Source organism: Paramisgurnus dabryanus, chromosome 21, assembly GCF_030506205.2.
Source record: "Paramisgurnus dabryanus chromosome 21, PD_genome_1.1, whole genome shotgun sequence".
Lineage (NCBI taxonomy): Eukaryota > Metazoa > Chordata > Actinopteri > Cypriniformes > Cobitidae > Paramisgurnus > Paramisgurnus dabryanus.
The window spans coordinates 19,634,574-19,656,005 of NC_133357.1; the positions used below are offsets into that span (position 1 = coordinate 19,634,574).

Here is a 21,432-nt window from a genome sequence, read left to right on the forward strand (position 1 = left end):
GTTTTAGTAACAAACAGAGACATCATAGACCCCCATGCAAACACACACACACACACCCACACACACACACCTTGCAAAGACACGGGCTCATAAACACGCCCCCACAAAAACAGACTGGATGCACACACACACACAGACACAAACGCGACTTGGTACCGCTCGTGTGACATTAGATATAAACTTACTCATACACACCTAGATGTTTAATTATGGAATGTGTATAAAAACTTTTGGATGTTAAAACAAAAAATTAAGATCGAATAGCTTTTGTCATAATAGTCACATGGCCGTTTCATTTTAAAAACCCGCATGTTTAAATCAGAGGCGTTCTAAAACTAGAAATGCTGACAGAATTGCATTTGTTGTATAATAAACACATAGAGGTTGGTATCCACAGCGGACAAAAAAACAGGAAATGGGGTCCAAATGTCTTAAACATTAAAAAGTTTTGTTTTTAAAACCATAGATATGTGAGTGCATGTGTTTATTGCGCTATGCAATAACATGCTTTAATCATTATCTTATTAGTATGGGATAATGATATGCCTAAAATAACTTTATATAGCTCTCAGTATTACATTTATTGTGTAATAAACACATATTCACAATTGGTTTTAAGGTGTCATGATATTAAAACAGACCCCGAATATGATATGAAAAATGTCTTTAATCGTTTAAAAAGTTTCTTAATGGCCGATATATGCACGGATCTGCGTATATTCTATTGTGAACGCCGGAGCCCCGATCTTTAATGGCTTGAACAGAACCCTCTGCTTGAAATGCTTCACAGATCTCGTGATGCGAATCAGCTTTTATTTAGTTTAAAATAAATAGACTTATGTCTAAAGAATAGTAGACCTATGGAGGTTTTGGTACAATTCATTGCTTAAATATAAACGTACTGAATATTTCATTAAATAATTTTGTACTGTTACAAACTATTACATCCCCCGTGTTTGGCAATAAAAAAATAGGCTCTGGTGCTCTATCTAAAATCTTAAATAACCCTTTTAGTTATTGTCAATGGGTGGGGTGAATTACACTTATTTTACCAACACAGATTTTTAGAAACAGTAGGCTATACGGTCCGCTGAACATCATCGCTGTTCAGACAGCTGGGGTTGTCTGCTGGTTGCTAACGGATTGTGATAGAGAGAGAGACTGAAACTGATCGTCCAAAACAACAAACTTTTTTCCACATCAATAAATATGTCGAACACTCGCAAGACGAGAAACACACACTGGAATAACATGTTCAAGAAACCTTTTATTTTGACAATGCCTACCGTGTTACATTTATCGTAAATACACATGTACACATGTGGATGTTAGATGACTTTAATGAATTCAACCCAGAAGAGGGTGTGAAATATCTTAAAACGTTTAAAAGGTTCTTAACACCATATATAAGAGAGCATCAGCCTACGTTTTCTGACAACTTTGGTACACGCATTTGGTTAAAGAAAGTCCCAAATCTAAAATAAAACCCTTATTATAACGGTGCGGACAGAATTACATTTTATTGTGTAATAAACACATATTCACCGTTGATTTTAAGGTGTCATTTTTTAAAAACAAACCCCAGAAGATGAATTGACAATGTCTTTAATCGTTTAAAAAAGTTTCTTAAGGTATGGATATGAACACGCATCCGCTTATGTTCTCTATTGTAAGCGCAGGACCGCAATCTAATGGTGTGAACAGAATATTGTGCATGAATAGATTAAGATTTTATTTAGTTAAAAATAAAAAGCCTTAATCTAAAGAATGTGTTATTGGCGGACCCCGGTGGTTTTGGCACAGTGCTATACCCATGCTGAATATTTCATTAAATAAAATTGTGTTGTTACAAACTTTTAGATACTGCATTGTTTGCCATAAAATAGGTTGTGATCTAAAATAAACCTTTTACTTTTTGACAGAGTTATCATATTACACATTACCACGGCAGTTTTAAAAGACATTAGTTTACAAGCAGCCCCCTAATGTGAATTATCTCAAACACCCAGACGCTCACAGAGCAGCTTCTGTTTAAGGCTTATCAGAAAAATATAGCTTATAGTTAAATAGATAATAGTACATTTAAGGGTAACCAGTTACAACTAAAATATTTTATTCTTGTGTGACTTTAAAAAAGTCTCTTGACAAAACAAACGTATTATCAAGTTGTATTTATAAGATACACGCAGACATTTGTCCTAAAATCTAAAATAATAATTTATTTTTTTGTCAGAGCAGACAATATAAGACTCTTTGTATAATATGCGCATATTCACACATGTTTTAAGAATACTTTAATTAAAAATAAACCCTAAAATGTGGTTAAGACGTCTTAAAAACATTTAAAAAGTTTATTAACGTCAGATACAAGTTCTCTGACACCATCGGTGCATGTCTTAATCAGATCCTTGGTTAAAGAATCCCCTAAATCTAAAATAAAACCCCTATTTTGCCATAGTGGACAAAATTACATTTTATTAAGGTTATTTTAAAACGGCATATATGAACACACACCCGGCGCTTTGTCAGGCTCCGCCGGATCTTTAATACGCGTGAAACTATAGAGCAGGTTATGAAAAGGTTCACAGCGTTCCTGAAACCGTTTAAAATTTTATTTAGTTTAGACTATCGTCTAAAGATTGTAGTAATGACTCAGGTCTTTGCTTAAACTATACCCGTATATGGAATATTTAATTAAATAACTTGTGATGTTACAAACAAAAGTTTTAATTATAGCATTGTTCATGATTTGTCTAAATCTAAAATAAACATTTACTTTTTTGACCCCCGTAATGGGTTTTAGAAATCTTTACTCGCTTTACAACACGTACCCCTGTGAATGAATGCATGGCTTGTGAGACAGTAGGGAGGAGGGGTGAGTGCTGACATCGAATGCCAAAACACGATCTGTCACACACGAGCCGTCATTAAACATAACAGCATACGCTTGACATAAAACACACTCAGTCATTTGACCTAAAATCTAAAATAATAATTTATTTTTGTCAGAGCAGACAATATAAGACTCATTGTATAATATACACATTTTCATACATGTTTTAAGAAGCCTTTAATTAAAAATAAACCCTAAAATGAGGTGAAAACGTCTTAAACAATCTCTGTGGACATATCAAACTAGGTATCCAATATCCGAAATGTTTTAAATCCATTTTGTCACAAAATGTTTAAAATGTCCCCCAGACAAATCCAAAAAGTCTCTGATTTTTCTCTTTTTTAAAGATACGTCCAAAGCGTTGTGGTCTGTATCCTAACCTGTAAACAGATAAAAACAAGTTATTAGGACAAATATCTAAATAAAACAATTAAAACTTTTTCTTATACAATATAAACGTACCGTGGAGATCCGCTATATATTTTGCAATAGTACACACAACGTTCGCTTTACCGCTGATGTCCAAACCTTTAAAACAGATAACACATGCTATTAGAAAATATTAAAACAAACCAGTTTGTTTAAATCTATTGTAACATGATTAAATAAATACACACCGGACAACACGAACCACTCGACGTCTCTTTGCTCCGAGATTTCCTTGTTACGCTGCTGGTGGTTCTAGTCACGGTCTGACTTTTTTGTTCAAGCCACTCTTCTCCGCGATTTACCAGGAATAGTTAATACCAGTTTAGACAATTTCGCTGCAATACCAGAGATTGAATTTTTAGTTTTTAAATAAATCAGACAAAATACTGGAACGAACACAGCGAAACACATACATACCAATAGACTTGAGTATAACAGTTCTGCTCCATCCAACCTGAGTCCGGGAGATCTCTTATCGCTCCCCAATAAAAGTTCGGTCATAAACTTTCAAAGATTACATCACACGAACCCCACACAAACACACACTGACATAATATCATCATCAGAAAACTTTGTGTCTGAACAGAAAATAGACTAGTTCGATAGAAAATATCGGCTTTAAGTTTAATCAGTTACATCTAATCACACATATATATATATATATATATATATATATATATATATATATATATATGATTAGTGATTGCCTTTAAATAAACTTTTAAGGTTGCAAAACTGTAGATTAAACAACACACACCCCTGTGAAAGAAATGCAGTCCGTATTGAGACTCGCACGGGTCGAAAAGGGAGGGGTGATAGATAGCAAATGTCACAAACACAACCTGTCATTAAACATAACAACATACGCGTGACATAAAACACACTCAGGAATAAACAAACCACTAAATGACCGGCAATAAAACCATTAAATACTTTCTGTCTAAAGTTGACAACTTGTACAGATTTTGATTGATGGTCCCGCCCCCTGTCAAAGGGGTCATAAAACACGACCTGTCAACGGGTGGGGGAGGGGGTCATAAAAGTTTGACGAATGGTGGCCCGTTACAACTACTTGCATTAATCCATAAAACAAGGATTGTTAGTTGAAGGATCATGTATGGATGAATGTGTATATAAACAATATCCACCTTTAGTATATATAGACAAAATTTGATTTAATTATTTGTGTTTAAACAAAATTTCCCAGCAGGTGTTACAGCAAACCCTCTGTTTGTTACAATGAACCCCACCTTTGGGGTACTTTGTTACGTTTGCACTCCTGTCACTATCGATGTAATTGTACTATAATAACAGTAGGTCCCACAAACAAACTTGAAGTGTTCACTTGTAGCAGAGATGTGTGTGCTGATTGTGTTTAAAAAAATATTAATCTAACTTAAATATTTTTTACTTTGTGCCCCACTCTCACCTAGAGCTGCCCGATTAGTCACGACTAGTGGTTTGCAGAATAAAAGTTTTTGTTTACATATTAAATGCGTATGTTATGTAATATATATAAATATATATATAAATGCACACACATGCATGTGAATTTTTAAGAAATCTTTGCATGTGTATAAACATTTGTATATTTACATATAATTGATATCATATATTAATATAAATATTTATTATATCAATATATTTTTTCCTTAAAAATATACATACATGTGTTGGTATTTATAGATACATAATATTTCTTGATTTAATGTGTATAATAACTATGTTTAAAAAAACTTTTATTCTGCAAACAAATAGTCGTGACTGTCGATATAGTAGAGAATTTTTTTAATCTGTAAGATAATTGTAAAGCTATAAAGCTTACAGTACAAAGTATGACATGTGCTGTAGCGTTACATAGTTTTTTATTTACTCAGGTATAGTCTTAACCTGTTTGTAAACAATATACTCAGTTAACAGAGCAAACTTTAACTTTGAAATAAGGTTGCATGAACTTCAGAGCATTAATTCAAAAATGTATAATTTTTATAATGTTATACACAGCTAAATAAATTTGGACTGCCTGCTCTTGTCACTGCCTCACATAAAAATGCAAATGTTTGCAAAAAATAAAACCTATCCAATCATAGAGCCCATCAAAAGGTCGATGAGTGCATCTCTGCTTCAACTTCCACCAGGTGGGAGGAGCTTACGAAGAAGAAAAATGATGATTTGATCTACACACATCAAACATGTCCTGTTCCTGGTTTATCAAAATAAATCAGAATTTTTCAGCTTCACTGCTTACTAAACTCCAAATACGCCATTTGACACATACGTCAGTTTACATTTTGAATAAAATAAAATGTGCGAATGCTTTCGGAAACTGCAACTTAACCCTTTAGTTAAGCCTGAGAGATGCACACATTCAACCTATAAAAAAGCCTCATCTGAAGAAAATTGTGGGGGTGTTTTTTTTGAGTAAACTGCAAATTTGCATGCAGGCAGGCAGGATATGTAAATTCAGACCCTGGTGTAAAGTTATCTTAGCATGTGTCATGTTTTATTAACACCCTTCATAACGTGTTGTGAAGGAAAAAAGAAGTCCAGTGACCAAAAATAACCCGTGAATTGACCGTACTGAGCTAAAGTGACAACAGCCGCGCTGGAGAGATGATAGAAAGTGAGAAGAGACGAACGAGATTACGAGAGCGTGCTGGTTAAGCAAAGCAACAGATGGCATGAAGAGTCAAGAATTTGAGAGAGGGAGGAGCTTCTGGTCAGTGATGGTTACACAGGCTCCCCAGTATGACTACTAGTCATGCTTTACTGGCCACATTGACCAAGGATGACAGGCGAGGAAGAGCGAGTCGCTGCAACAGGAGATTCGAGATATGAGACCTGCGGGGGATCAAGAGAGTATCTTATCATCACGTTCAAGAGCTTAAACACAAACAAAGGCAACTTTTAACCTGAGGGTTGCAGAGTAACCAAAATACACAGCCTTGTGAGAGACATTTCGGACCTGCGTTTACAAATCAACAGTACTGCACTGTTTTTACCGCTCCTAGCTATTCGATAGTCTGTTTGCACTCTTTCGACCCCTCACACACACACACACACACACACACACACACATTGGGTCGTGTGGCGTTTGGAGTGACGGACGGGTTTCACTTCCTCTTACAGTGTCCGTTTGGAGCACACAGAGTGCGGAAGGCCACCCACGCCCCAACCACCTTCAAACCTACCACTATCACACCCCTCCACTGACACACAGGCGAGTCAAACCCCTGCCAAACCCTCAAATCCCTGACAGTTACAAAGCCCTGGCTCTGGCTACCAACACGGGATGTGGCCACAATCTGCACCTCCCTCCACATTAAACACATCCACCAGCCTAGACAAAAAGACAGGGAAACTTAGCTAAACTTAGCCCGCTGTGGTTGACCGTTAGAGCAGGCCTGCTCACCTCACCTTCCCTATGTTCGGTCCATTATTACAACAGATTTGATTGGCAGGTTTATTTATCATACAGAGATGTGTTAAAAGTGTGCAATACCAACCGACTGTGATTTCCAACCGAGTGGCTCTCAAAATGCGTTTCCATTACCTTTCAAATTGGGCCAATTTGAAAATAGCAATGAAAATGCGGCCAATGGAAACACAGCAATTTTGCATGATCAATCTTGAAATATTGTGTGGTATGTTTGATTGAAGGACAAGACAGAAGATGCGTGATCGACTTTATATGGCGTCACAAGAACTGTCAAGCGCATGACATCAGCATACAGTGAGGGTGATTCGGAAGTCGACTGCTTTGGAGGTATTTTGATGTCATTCACGTGCCGGTCTGCGCAGTGCCGTATGAAGTCAAACACACCTGTCGTCATGGTTTTTGGAATTACTTATCCCTAAGGGTCACGATGTTAAATTGAAATAGATCAAAATTAAGTCACAACCTCGAACTTCGAATTAAAAAATGGAATTGTCGATGCTGCCACGCCCCCATGTCACGTCCGATCGGCTTGCCAAGCGGGAAAAAACAGGTGTTGAGTGCTGCGAGTCAACCTCCTCTAACTCAAAAGATAGCATGGCAGATGCAGGAGACACCACGCGAGCTGCACTTTACATGGGAAACAAAAAAACAGCATGCACCTCCTGCTGATTTCAATCAGAGCGCGTGCGTGCCCGTCTGTGACAGGACCGGTCGTTTCTCTGAACTGAGATCTGTTTAAGTTTCACAACAACTTATTTCAGTTGCTTAAGAGTTATGAAAACAGCATTTAAACATGACTTATTGGGGTATAGTCTCACAATTTCATCTGACGGTAATAAAAGCGCGTTTTTAAGGTGCAAAGTACTGACAGGAATTTTCATCTGACAGGAAGTTTAGTTTGATCAGGTATGTGTGTGTACCATATTTATCCACAGGCAGCACGACTAACATGGCAGGGCATCTCGGGGTTTAAGGTCAGATATTATATCTCATAAAAGTCTAGTCTAAAAATGGCATAGCATTTTTTTGTGCTTTAAAAAAAATGTAAAAACGAGAATCGAATCGAATCGCGGCATTAGAATCGAAAATGTAAACGAATCGAGTATTTGGTGAACCGTGACACCCCTACTTATCGCGAGACAACAAAATTATGTTTTTGTCACATAACATGAGTTAATGGAAATAATAGTCGACATTTCGAAAATAAAGTTTTGCGCACATCTTTAATGGAAACACTATTGAAAGTAATGATTCACCTCAAATTATATAGTGCATAATTACTTGTCATCTCCAGAATTAAAAAAAAACACAAGCCTGAGAAATGCTAATGACCTCTTTCAGTCATGAAACTCTAGGGGCTTTGATCCGGCAGTCAATCAGCTTGCACATCAGAGTGACTAAATGTTTCCGATAATTCATAGCAAGCCACAATAAATTATTTTACCTCTACATTTAAATAGTTTTGGTGGCGTCCTGGATGCAGTATGATGCAACACGCTATCAGAGCTGAAACAATCACCCACCTCCATCCCCAGCTCCACCTGCTGCAGCAGTATCATTTGCAAGTCTTTATACTTGCTCTTATACTAGCCGAGACCAAATACATTAAGATGTCATGACTATTAGGATGCTTAAATTAATCCAGGGAGCTATCATGACTGAAACTACAAGAAATGCATGCAAAGCATGGATGACACAGAGAGTAATTTGCATATAGAAACCATTTACTGTTCAAAAATGACTAGAGATTGGTTTTACTTATGACTAACTAGCCAAATTACTAACCACTGCTTGCCATTCTTTTACCAGATATAACCCCTGCTCCATAGTGATATACGTATTAGGTAATCCGGTGCTACACTTTTAGCTCTTACTGTTACCAAACTATGTTTTTTAAGCAGGACAGGAATGTTTCATCGGCTAACCATCATCCTGGATTTAAAGTATCCACTTTATAAATCAGAACAAACAATACAATAAAAAACTCACGTCACGCTGGAAACACTAGGAAACCGTTCCAATTGTTTTATAACAAATGAACCCTTAGAGCACAGATGCTACAAAGTAAACATCTTAATCTTGCCATCTGCACCACCTTTCTTTCATTAATTCTTTCTTAAGACATCTGGCCGGCACACGGCTCTCACTTAACAATGTCTAAAAGAGAGAAAGGGGAGGATAGAAGACTAATTAGAAAATTAACAAGCATGCAAACGAAAGGCAATAAAATCAGATTCCCTCCATGCTCTAATCTGTGGCCTTGGCCAAAACAATGAAGAAAGCAGGCGATGTTAAACTCAAGGTGTGATTTGCTTTTAGATTTTGGTTATGAGAAGCTCCAAGCTTTATATAAGATAAAGGGCATGTGTGTAGTTAAAGGTGACACTGAGAGACGCCTTCGTGATTACCTCAGGGATTTCCCTCCTATGAATCAAAGTGGAAAATGTAACCAAGACATTGAGACAGCAAAGGTGTTCATATAAATGTAAATGAACTGATCCAAAGTCGGAGATTCAATGCATGGTGGAGATAAATAAGAGGATGTTTGAGTCTGTAAAAAACAGATTGCTTTTTACAGCTGATCCAAATGAGTATACATTGTGAGTTAATGTAGATGTGAATGGTGTTTGTGCATGCTGAGGTGAGTCAGGGGAAACCCCTTCTGGCAGGGAGTCCTGGTGGTGACACAGAGCAAGGGGCATCCTGCCAACCGGCACCATGCCAACTCTAGCTCTCTCTCTCTCTCTCTCTCTCTCTCTCTCTCTCTCTCTCTCTCTCTCTCTCTCTCTCTCTCTCTCTCTCACTCTCTCTCACTCTCTCTCACTCTCTCTCCCTATTCTCAACTGCATCCTTTTTCCCAACCATTTCACTCTATAAAATCAACATTTAACGTCTGTTTTACATTAATATGTTAGTCTTTCGGTCTTTGACTGACATATACATTCAATGTTTTTGCTTGTGTGCTTCCAGAAATTCCTCAAACTTGATACAGACATTAATCCAAGATGGGGGTTACAAGTGCAATACTAGACTGATATCCTCTCGCCAAGAATCTATACTTTGACAAGAATACTTTAGAGAAAAATGAGAACATTCGGATCGAGGTGAAACACTGTAGCATTGGATTAACACACTTAAGTTATTTTGGTTTCAAATTTTAAAGCTGTATATATAGTTCATATAAAAAACATATATTATAAATATATAGTGAATATATCAAATATATAGTAAGTCAAATGCAAATAAAAGAGACACAATTGAGTAACAGTTCAAATAACTATGTTGTCAAAAATGAATGTACAAAAGTTGTCACTGGGGCAGTTAACTTAAAAATAAAGGTCCTAATATATACAATTTAGGTACAAATATGTATCTTTGAACTACCAACATGTACCTTTGGGTAAAAAAGTGTACCTTTTTGAAAGGGTACTGTCCCAGTGACTACTACCTTTATTTCTAAGAGTGTACCATATTTTCCGGATTATAAGTTACACTTTTTTTTAGGGATGCACCGATACCGATACTGGTATCGGGTATCGGCCTCGATACCACATTTTCTAAAGTACTCGTACTCGTTAAAAGTCCCCCGATACCAGGGATCGATACCACGGTCTGAGAAATGTCTATGTTTGAGCGGCGTTTAAGGGGTTAATGCCTCTTGTGTTGTCCAAAGAGGCAGAGTTTACAACAAACTGGAAAACTAATCCCTTGTTTTTTTTTGTTAAATTATATGACTAAAGCTGTTACCTGTAAATTTAAATCATGTTTTATTAAGTACTCGGTATCGGCAAGTACTGAAATGCAAGTACTCGTACTCGTATAAAAAAAAAAGTGGTATCAGTGCATCCTGTCAACTTAGGTGCAACTTATATGTCAAAATTATTTCATATAACAAAAGAGAAACCATTACCGTCTCTATGCTGCTCCTGTATTTATGAAATTTAATGAATTCAGTGATGTGGAATGACTTTTTGAATTTGATTTGGCTTGTCATTTTAATTTAGCCTATTTAGCCTCCCAGGTATGTTCTGTATGCTATTGTGTATTGTGTAAATAACTGTTTATATTACTTTAACATCTACGGACACCTTTTAAGCCTGCTGTTCTGTGCTATTGTTTAGTTGAATAACTTTTTTCTCATTTTCTAAATAAACATGACGTATAGTCCAGTGTAACTTACATATGTTTTTACTCTTCAAAACGCATTTTTGACTGATGCGACTTATACTCCGGAGCGACTTGTAGTCTGGAAAATACGGTATATAAAAAACATTACCTTTCTATTATAATAAGAATTCAATATAATACTGTATTGCCTAACAATTTTTGTATTTCCTGTACAATTTCAGATATATGTCCCCATTTTACCATTAGATTAAATAGACTATTTGTATTTTTACATTTATTAATTTAGTACATGTTAAACATTTTAAAATGTATTTGCTACACTACCGAAACTACTGTAGAAAAGCATTAAAACTGTAAAATTGTGACCAGTTACAGCACCTAAAAACACATTTTACCTTAAACATTTACACAAAAAAATATACATTCAATTTACTAAATTTTTTATGATAAGTGGTTGCAATCAATTTATTTAAGATACATTTAAACAAAAGTATTTATTTTTTGTTTCTTTTTTTGTATAAATGTTTCTTAAATAAATTGATTGCATCAACTTAACTTAAAAAATTGAGTAAATTGAATAAATAATTTTTTTCAGTGTACATACAACTGCACTGTAAAAAGGATATCAACATATATTTATGTTACTTTAACTTAACTTAAATAAAGTTAGACAATTTTAACTAGTTTTTCTAAGTTATGTCAACTTATCACAAGTCTAAACACTGAAAAAAAGGATTCATTCAAATTACTCAAGGTAAGTGGTTGCAATCAATTTATTTAAGCTACATTTAAACAAAACAAAAAAAAAAATAGAAAAAATAAATAAAAAACTTTTGTTTAAATGTAACTTAAATAAATTAATTGCAACCACTTACCTTAAAAAATTAGTAAATTGAATGAATCATTTTTTTTTCAGTGAACTATGGCTGAATTGACTTCCATAATTAAGTTGTTTAAATTTTATTCTGAATTTTTTTACAGTGTGTAAATAAAATATTGATGTGTAAATACTGATTCTAAAAAAGTTGATATCCACATTATTAAATTGTGTGTAGTTGTTTCCTAACTGTGTTAAGAATCTTAACAGATCTTCCAGATATTTTGGGGTTAGGAAGAACCAATAAATATAATAACCAAATAATTTTCTTTGAACATGAAGTATTGTAATTGTCCACGTTTGTGTACAACAGGTTCCAGTTACACAGAATTAAGTAGTGCAAACAACAACAAAAATTGATGCCAGGTCTTAGAAGGTTAAATATTGTTAAGTAACTGCAACAAGCTAATGACTAAACCTGGTGCTTTTATTCATAAACTATCACCACTCGAATGTATGTTTTATTGTGACAAATAAAAACTATCAATAAAACATAATTTGAAACACTTTTAGCCCTCAGTTTTTAATCGAATAATATTTAAATAAAAAAATGTCCTCCAATGAAAAACTCTCTCTCTCTCTCTCTCTCTATCTCTCTCCAACCCATTCGTCCTCTTTCCCATTCATACGCTGTCAGCAACAAAACAATCTCTAAGTTGGGCAACATCAGCAAACTTTAAAACAACAGTCATTGTCACATCCACCCTTTTGTATTCAGATCATCGGCGACACTTTTCGACCGACCCCAATGTCCGTCAAATTTGCTCATTTTTGTTTACAGCAGTATGAAGTTCAGCTCTCGTTCCTCTGCACCAATCTGTATTTAGAAGATGTGCAGAGGAGGAGGGGAGAACGAAAGAAGTAAAAATAACATTCCTGCATAAACAGGGTCTGAAAATGGTCGCTGGGCAGAACGCATTCCTTGCATTTCTTTTGAAACGTGATCAGGTTCAGCATCTAGCTGCCGGACGTCCCATCTGAGAAATGACAGCCGGGTGTGTGTTTGTGTTAAAGTGGGACAGCGAAATAGACAAAAACATCTCAGTTAGGCATAAGAAAGTTGTTTTTACACTAGAACACTTGTGCATTTGGCAGATACTTTTATCCAAAGAGACTTACTGTGCATTTAATGTATACATGTTTACCAGTTGGTGTGTTCCCATTGCTAAATGAAATGCTTTAACAATTGAGCTACACCTATCCAAAAGCACAACTATTTCAACAACATGGTAAAACTGGAAAGTTATTATCATTATCTAGTGTTAAACAGCTGCCACTAGTATTCATAGTGAAATTTAGGGCCAAAAGTTAATTCTGAACAGGTAACTGCATTGGCAGGTGGACAGGGAGTTGAACTCGAGCATTCAAGCTCAATGTGAAAACATCACAACATCCAAGCCGCAAGGTTGGGGGCTTCACCGGAGGCATCTGCGCATATTTGATGACTTGTCAGAGAAGAACAAGCATGAATTGTCATGCAGAGGGGCGGAGTCCCGTGCAGCATTCTTGAATCTCACTTGCCATCAGCTTCTCTAATGACAGATAGTAATCAACTGTGCATTACCGCCCCCCTCAACGCTCACACACAAAGACGTGCGCATTGATGTAGGTAACAAAGCTTTGGTGCATGAGTTCGCTGTACCAATGTGCAATGAAAATCCAGTGTGTGGATAAAGAGAATGAAAAAAGGGTCGTATAGAGAATGAGAGAGATGTGTGTGTGTGTGTGTGTGTGCGTGTCGAGGGGGAGGACTCCCCGTAGGCCGCGAGGTGAAAGACGCTGCAGCAGAGCAGTTATTCATTAAGACGCGGCTCTCTCTTCCTCTATTCTCTTCTTCCCCGGAGCTAAAAACACTTGTTCTCACTTCAATGGCTGTCTAACCCGGGGTGGTCTTCCAGCCCACTACCTACAGCCACCAATCAACACCACAAATGCAGGATTGCGTGTTTGTGTGCGTGTGCAGATAAATTCGCTTCCATGTAAAACTGTTAATACCCCAAACTAAGGCATAAAAGTAGTAACAGAACAATAATCGTTTTTTTGTTTTTACAAATATTCACACTTTTGTAAACTGATAGTGGGTAAAACAAGAAGAAATAGACCATTAATCTTAGGGCTGCACTATTGTAAAAAAGATCTTGATTCAAGCACCCACATGATCTTATCCCTAACGATTCTTTTGTCTATTAAACTTTTGAGAGAAATCTTACTGAAACATTAAAAATATGCGTGGATGCTGTCGCAGAGTCAGAGCAAACATCATGTAAAGAGGGATTTTTAAACAGTGGGCTGCAAAGCCATTTATTTATTTGTTCACTCGCAAGCTTCATCTGTGTTAAAAGAACACCTATTGTCCAATTCACGTTTTTAGATTTCCTTTGGTGTGTAGGTGTATTAATACATGTTAACGATATGCAAAAGGTACAGACCCCAAAGTAAATGATGATGTGAGTTATCGGCTCCCATATAAATCACTTTTCTTGGACTACAACAAACACATGGATGGTATAGGCAACAGTTTACTTCCTGTGATTGGTGATGTAGACAAGACCGACATTATCATAATTCCTCCCGCTTTAGACTCACAGCATGTAAGTTAACTTCTGTTAGCAACCGAATCTTTCAAACATGGTAAAGAGCGTCACATTTCCAGGTGACATCAGAGGTATTCAGACCAATCACAAAGTACAGATTATCTGGCCAATCAGGGACACAGCGCTTTTCAAATCCGTCAGTACGATATGTGGAAAAAATTTTTTACCATAAACCATGCGAACACATTGTATTATAATAAATACACAAAATAACGTTGTTTTTTAGCAATGAAATAGGTGATCTTTAAATAAAGTTTAAATGTTCACACGCTTTGCTTTCACAGATGCGCAAGCAGCATGTTTAAAGCACGAAGCTCGCGTTCATTAGATAGACCAATAGTTAATTTCATGTTTTTACAAATATTCACTTTTTAATTTTGTAAACTGATAAATAGCGAAAAATATTGTTGGGTGTCTAAGGAATGGCTTCAATCAACAGTATTACACAACTGTATGATCAACAGGAAACAGTTTGCAAAGGTAAAGTCATTTATTTTATTTGTCCACATAATTACTTAAATTGTTTATATAACAGCAGTTAATTCTCAACTGAGAAACTTTGTAGGGAATTAGCAAACATTTAAAACATAAACTACTATGCATAATTATTATGACATAAATAGCAATATTAAAAAAAATAAAAAAGAGTTTGGTTCCAAAATCGAAAAAAAAGTGAAAACATGTTTATTTTTATGTAATTATGTTTTTATTGTGTTTTATTGTTCTACTTAGCTGTATTTTTTAGTTATGAAAACTTAAATCAAAACCAACCAACTAAAGTTTGAATGATATTAATTGAAATGCACAATCAAAAAAAAAATTTATTTATATAAAATATTTAATTTATTATAGAGATTTTTTTAATTAAAAAACAGAGTTATCTCGTTTTGGAACCAAACTCTTCAATTAAATATAATACTAATGCATGCTATTTATTGTTGTATTTTCTTGAAAATTAATCTTTTTATTAAATGATTTTGCGTATTGGTTATTAGATGATAATAATCTGTATCTGTTATAAAAATGTTGACCTTTAGTCGAAAGACAGGACAAAGTTACTGATGCAAAAAGTGTGCATGCACTAGAAAGAGTGTAAAGGGCACAGAGGGTGAGAATATCTTCCTGTTAGCCTGTGCGCGTGTGTGTGTGTGTGTTTGTGTGTGTGCGTGTGTGTCTTGCTTGCTATGTACAGAAAGGGTTTGGGTTTCAGATGAATGGTGAAATAGTTAACAGACTGCTGCCTCAGTCCGTCCTGCTTAATTCAACATGAACCCATAGACAAGCAAACATGAAAACTTGCATGAACTGTGTGCACAAGTCTGCTGCACATGCGTGATAAACACAAATGTGCCTCTGCATATTTTATGCATTTACAAAATAATAGTCTAGATCATATATTAGTGGCATCACAACTTTTTACCAATAATAAGAATTGGTATACTTACTAATTATTTTTTATTTATTTTTTTAATTATATTTAATTTTTTTACCAAAGGTGTTTTATATTGTAGCTTCTTTAATGTATCCAATGCACTAAATTAATACTTAAAATGTGGCTTATTGAAGAGAGTTGTGCTATTACTTTTCCAATAATTCTGACACTGACCTCACTGATATCATAAAAAATAGTTTTTTGTCTTAATAAGCAAACACCTAGCAACCACCAGGAACAACCTAGCATCTAAATAGTAATGCGCTTATGTAATGTACATGAAAATGTCTTAACAAAATCTTAGATAAAAGTCTTACTGTAAGCAATATGTGAAATCCTATACAGTCTCTGTCATATTTTCTTTACACTGACTGACAGCTCTTTCTGTGACAGAACATCCGACTCTGTTCTGGCTGTCTGATCATTTTAACCGATGTCCACGTGTTGATATTTTGGTTACATGTTTTACTCAATCCCAAGAGAGGGCGCTTGTTGCGCACTGTACTAAAAATGTCGCCGGCTGAGACTGACAGATATACACAACTTGGAATGAAGAGGAGATACACAATATCAAAACAACATCTAGCACATTAACATCCCTGGTTCTTCAAGTTGAGGAACTGTAACTTAGGATCTGCCATTTACCATATGGTAGCTTTGTGTAAAAAAGGAACAAGAACAAAGTTAAAGGGAGTGAAGATTCTGTCATCATTTACTTTACCTATAAGTTGTTACAAACCTGTACAGATTTTTTTGTTCTGCTGAACACAATGCTAGATATTTGTAATCAACCAAGAAGCAGAAGCACCAATAAAATCCATAGTAGAAAAAAATAATGCTGCTTAAAACAGTTTGGTGACAAACATTGCTCAAAATATCTACCTTTGTGTTCAGCAAAACAAAGAAATGTATACAGGTTTGAAACGACAAGTTGAGTAAATGATGACAAAATTATAATTTTCACTATCGCGTAAACGTTATCTCACACACACCCATCATTAAATTCATCCACGTGACTATAGTTGGTTAATATAAGAAGCTTTCCATCTCTTAAGGGGTGTGTACACCAAAGCATTTAAACACATCTGGAAACGCGGACTGTAGGTGCTTGTCATCTTTTCTTCGGCTGTGCGTGCGCTTAGGTTCTGCTTTGTTTATCGACTGACGTCTTCGAATTCTGTGGCACATTGTTGGTTGGTTGTTGTGATATTTGTCCAACCCCTTATCTGAAGGAGAATTGACATTCAATTGAGCGTTTCACCCGAAGTTTGACAAAACCCGCCGGCTGCTGGTGTTTTTGAAAAGCTCTGCACTTCTATTGGAAACAAGTGAAAACATACGCTGGCCGCCGTCGTAAACGCCTTGGAGGGTATGTCCCCTTAAGGGCTCATAGTTGTGCGTACGTCCTATGGCGTAGAAGCGATGGCGTAGGATACCCATCTGTTTTTTATATATATTTCTGCGTCATTGTCCGCGTCGACGTGCAAACACACATGCAGACCGCTGGTAGGCAGCATCCATGCGTGTAACACAGTAGCAGTGCAACCGTCAATGAAGAAGCAGCTTGGTAGGGGGTGCCGCCAGCTTAAAGTTGGACAGAGAGGAAAGCTACTTTAACATGTTACCAAAAAGTTGTTAGTCATGTTATCATTTATTAAAAAAAAATTAAAACTGAGTTTGTTGTTTGTGTGTCATATGTATGTGGCTGGGACGCCACCCAAATGAGTGTGTATGTAGGTCAGTAAATTTGTTAAAAGCATGTGACTTGAGGCTGAGTTCTAATTGCTTGTTTCAGATCTGCCTTGGGGCACAGCACTGTGCGCCCTAAACCCTACCACTTTTGTTGTTAGCAAATCAATCTTGTTTTTCAAGACGTCGTCTGTCTGAGGTAAAGACACAATATCTAATGACAATAGTGTCTGCATTAATCTGCCTTGTTACACAAGATGATTTCAGATACAGCGTTATGAGTTTAGTTCAATGCAAGTTTTTCCACTTTGTTGCTATTTTATTCTTAATAGTATTTTGTGATTCAATTTGTTCATTTTTGCCTGTGTTCAGCACAAAGTTTGTGTGTTTTATTGACTCCGATATCACTGCGAGAAAAAAGCATTCATTAATCTGCTTCATGTGATGTTAAACATGTAAAGTGATGCACACTCTCTGTTCATCTGTTGTCTTCACGAATAAATAAACACATTTGAACTTGTATGCTCGTCTTGTTCATGATTAGAAACAATTAGTATCATCAAAACATGAAATGATGGATAATAATTGAATATGACGGAATCTTTACAACGCTTTACAAAGATGTAATGTTAATGCTCGTATGGCTCTCTGGTATCTCTTGACATTTGATGTTTAAATATGAGATGATAACCCATTGAACTTTTGACGGCGCTGTACATTTTGCACTTGACTAACTGTATTTCCGAAAATCACAGCATCCTTTTAAACCATAGTGCCTCAGTGATGTGAGTTGTGGCCGGCTTCACGGGATCGGCGGGTTGCTGCGGTGCGGTCGCGAGGAATTAGTTTGTTTTTGAATCACGCATGGTAATGTTACTGATGTCATACGTCGGTCTGCGTAGCTCGACACGACGTCAAACAAGCATCTCCAGACCCAGTCTTTACTACCACATGCGCTTGTAATGCTAACCAGACATCCAAATGCCACCATATCCACAATAAATAAATAAATGAACCCACATGATCATCGTTTTCGTGATCGATCATCGATGCCACGATCATCGATTGCTCGAGTACTCGTCCCCATCCCTATTAAAAACACTACATAGACATATAAACAACAATTAATCTGATTGTCCCTAGTACAGTGGGACTTTAAACTAATCTTTACATATCTTTTTAAACCTCAGCATTCGTTTTAGTAAGGGGAAAATGCAATGATCATTTATTTATTTTTTGTTATAATGCAGTTATTTCATTGGTCTTTGTATGGATAATAAATGTTCTTTGTTTAATATAAGCAAGTTTGTCATTGTACTATTTTATTTTTAATTAAAAATAAATTAACCACAAACCAACATTCTCAAAAATCCATAGGACTTTCATTTGTGTTAAAATGCAGGTGTATCACGTCTAGGGCTGTCAAAATTGCTCAAAAATGACGTTCGAATATTCTCCCTAAAAAACCCACGAATATTCGAACTATTCGAATATCTGGTTGCCCATTTTTTTAACGATCTTAACGACGTTTAACGACGCATTACGTCAATAATAACAGTACAAATTAATATAAAGAGACATAACTACTTATATAGGTAGTCTATTTAAGTTTAAACATATTTGACAACGTATATTACATACACAAAACAAGTAAATCAAGAGACATCAAAATGATATGGTACCTCGGTTACATTGTTTGACTAAACTCCCTGAAGCCTGCTCCATCCACGACACTGATCGGTCTCATGTCCTTACAAATGAACGAAATTAATTTCTCCGTTATGACCTCTTGTTGTGTTGCAGACAAATAGCTTGTGGCGGCGATGCAAAGTAAGTGTTAAGACGTTACTGTTTAGCTGGAGTTCCACACATTGTGGTCTTGTACACACTGCAAACTTTCAGGAGTGACAACCGCATTTAAATGTGAAAATATGATGATTGACACGGAGATAACCTTGCAACGGTCTGCCGTCTCACTTGCCTATCACTCACAGCTTTGATGAAAATAATTTAACAGCATTATGTTTTGCAATAAACCTCCGTGGTGTCGTTGTGTATTGTACGCATTTGTGAGGCTGCACGCGCTCTTGCAGTGTTGCCAGGTCCTCGTCTTTTTTGTACTCGCATACCATTTTAGCGCTTAACCGTTTATGGCTTTTGGCTCATGAAGCGATCAAGTTTTTGATGTTGTTAAAATGTGAAGGTGCCAGTCCCAATATTTTGATCTTTGAGGTAAAGCGTTTGGATTTATTTTGGTTTATTATTGGATTTTTCTTGTTCGCTGTTTTTTTAGTGCAAGATCTGGCAACACTAGTCAGCAAACGCTTGTGCCTCTGTCATTCTCTGTACCGCGCATACAGAAGACTTTTCCCCCTTGTAATAATTTATTTCTTCAGAAGAGAGACCTGTCGTTTAAACACTTTATTAACTAGTTGTTCATTTCGGTTATGTAGGCTACACACTATGCAAAGTTTCTGTTAACGCGGTTGTCACTGCAGTTTGCGGGAGTTAATGCGGTTGTAGAATGCGATTGTCATGCCAGAAATTACTGAAGTGTGTGTGTACAGAACAGGATTAAGCATTAAAAGTTGAAGTGACAAACGAATTAATATGCAGTGTGTACAAGATGCCATGCTCATTTGGGTGCACATTTTCGAGATGTGCATCATGTTGCTAGTGGTCGAATGGTATGCTAACAACTTTATCTCGCGGCTCAACAATTTTACCTCCCGACCAAAATCCAAAGTATTTCCAGACATAGCTTTTTAGATTTTGGGGGTTTAAATCGCTTTCTCTGCTGCGGTCGACTTTCTGCCATCTTCCATGCAAGACGCGTCAACTTTTAACAGTGACAGACAGTGTGACTACTGTGACCTGTCCCTGAACCAGCAGACAGCCACGCCTCTACTCTCTCTACCGCGGGCTTAAAAAAATATATAATTTATTCGAATATTAATTTTCATATTCGAAATTCGTTTTTTTTTAACTATTCGAATATATATTCGAATTTAGAATATTTGTTGACAGCCCTAATCACGTCATATATATTTTATAAAATTGGTGTTGTCATGATTATTAATCAGCGAGAAGATTTCCTCACCAGCACATCCCTATAGTTCCAGTTGCTAAAGGTGATGTTAGCTGTAACTTTGTACAACACACAGTGCACGAAAATGTATTTTTAACAATCAGTCAATCAATCTGCCACAAGGAGCTTTTGACATTGAACGCAACTCAATGTCAGATATATTTGGTGGTGGTCTACCAATTCTGTGGCAACCCATTCAAAAAGATGTCAACTCCAGGCCATTTGTCATGAGGCTTCATTTAAAACTCAATGATAACAAACTTTCTCAACGGGTACTTTCTAAAGTTCATCCTTCAGACAATCAGAAACACAACTGCGCAGCTAGCAGGAAAGTCCCTTACAACTTTAAATGACTTGCAGATTTAAAATCTGGATAGTATTTGATAAACACCGACAAATCTGCCCTCATGGCACCAACAAATGTTTTATGAAATGTGTCTTCCGCCTTGTGATGTAAAACTGAGCGGTATGAATCCACAGACCTTCTCTGCCAATATCACACATTTCCAGGAATATGGAATTGCTTGTTTTGAGGATTCAGTACATTGAAAAAATGTAACGGTCCTATGAGACATGCCATAACTTTTGGAAATTAGTCAAAAAATATCTTGGCCGTGTGGTTTTGAGGAACGAAGTGGAGACAGGTCCTGAACAGATTTCCACCCTTCTACCTGGACCTGGCCCAGAAACATCACAAGGAGCTCGAGTCCTTCCAAGGACCTGCAGGTTAGAGTAGTTGGTGTATGTAGGACCACTTCGATGTTTATTCATAGCTGTTGCACATGGACGCAAGGCTGCATGCAGCTGGAACTGCACCAGGAACAGAATGGACAGAGATGAAACCTCATACACTAGCTTCAAAT

General features: G+C 36.4%; 1 protein-coding gene and 1 long non-coding RNA gene across 3 annotated transcripts in view; both read right to left on the reverse strand.

Annotated features, from left to right (window-relative positions):
• Window positions 1–21,432, reverse strand: part of plagl2 (pleiomorphic adenoma gene-like 2) — a 64,096-nt gene that overhangs the window by 24,128 nt on the left and 18,536 nt on the right. The gene's annotated exons all lie outside the window — the stretch shown is intronic.
• On the reverse strand, window positions 3,019–4,389 carry LOC135776083 (uncharacterized). The gene is made up of 4 exons (XR_010544031.2): window positions 3,740–4,389; window positions 3,511–3,657; window positions 3,356–3,421; window positions 3,019–3,273 (listed from the first exon to the last, which is right to left on the reverse strand). It is a non-coding gene; the product is annotated as an uncharacterized lncRNA (long non-coding RNA).